The following is a 1,478-nucleotide window of genomic DNA, read 5'->3' as shown; positions in this document are numbered from 1 at the left end:
AATTTAATAAAAAAAAGTCAGGAATACAGTTTCAAACGTTTTGTCATATTTTTGCCTCCTCTTAAATCCCTGCCTGTAGGTCAACTGTTACCTCAATTTGGAAGTACTATCTACACAATGGAGTACTATGTAGTTGTTAGAAAAGATGATGTCATGAAATTTACATACAAGTGGTACTACATGGAAAGCATCATGCTAAGTGAAATGAGTCAGAAAGAGAGGGATAGATATAGAAATATTGCATTCATCTGGGGAACATAAAGTAACAAAATAGGAGACTAACACCTAAGAATAGAAGAGATAAGTACCAGGAGGTGTACTCTATGGTTTGGAGGCTAGTCACACATGCTAGGGGAAAAGGCAGCTCAGAGAAGGAAACACCAAATAAAGGTGTTGGAAGGATCCTCCCAGGATGGGAGAAGCATGCTGAAAGTAGACTGTAGATCAAACATGATTGCCACCCAATGCCTCTTTTGCAAACCACAGCACCCAAAAGTAGAGAGAGAACAAAATGGGAATGCCCTGCCACAGAGGCAGGGTGGGATGGGGGGGGGATGGGGGGTAGGAGGGATACTTGGATCCGTGGTGGTGGAAAATGGGCACTGGTGGAGGGATAGATACTTAATCATTGTATAATTGAAACCCAACCCTTACAAAAAATTTTGTAAGTCTACAACTGTACCTCTTGGTTTGTCACTAATAAAAATTTTAAAAAAATTTGGAAGTACTGTCTCAGTATCGATGAACAACGGGAGGACAGTGATAGTGACAGTGACTGTCTCAGGAAACTGGATTTCATAGTTCACTTAGTCGTTTTAGATGCTTCTCTAGTGTTTGAGAGCTGAGGCTGGTCGTTCACGGCATGAGCACCTTCCAAATTCCCAAATGTGGTTATGTGGGGGGTGGGGGGAGTGAGGGGGTCACATACGGCAATGCTCAGGGCGAACTCCTGGCTTTGTTCTCAGGGATCACTCTGGGTGGTGCCTGGGGGGGCCTACATGGGATCTTAGAGATGCAACCTGGGTCAGCTGCGTGCAAGCAAATGCCCTACCCGCTGTATTATCGCTCCCTCCTCAAACCTGGTCATTCTAAAATACCCAAGTCCTCTAACTTGGGTGTCCATTCACAGGAACACGCTGATTCCCAGCGAGGGCAAAGTGAGACCACATTCACAGCATTTTCCCGAAACTTGCAATTGCTCGCTTTAAAGTGGTGATTTAAATAAACTGGAGCCCAAGGGAACGAAAAGGGAAACTGAAATAGAAAAGTTAGATTTGAGTCAGTCACAGAAAGATGAGGAACCTCCTCAGCGACGGGTGCGGAAGAAAGTCTAGGCGGGTGCAGAGATTGCCTCCACTACGACTGCACGCAAGCCTCACCATCGCCTCTGTCACTAGGAAACGCCGGGCGTGGTCGAGCCTAGATACAGCGTCTTCAGAGCTGGAGACCCGCAGGCTCCACCAGCGCAGAAAACGGCC

The sequence above is a fragment of the Sorex fumeus genome, unplaced genomic scaffold, assembly GCF_029834395.1.
Source record: "Sorex fumeus unplaced genomic scaffold, SorFum_2.1 ptg000006l, whole genome shotgun sequence".
Classification (NCBI taxonomy): domain Eukaryota; kingdom Metazoa; phylum Chordata; class Mammalia; order Eulipotyphla; family Soricidae; genus Sorex; species Sorex fumeus.
Note: the sequence above shows the minus strand (reverse complement) of the source record.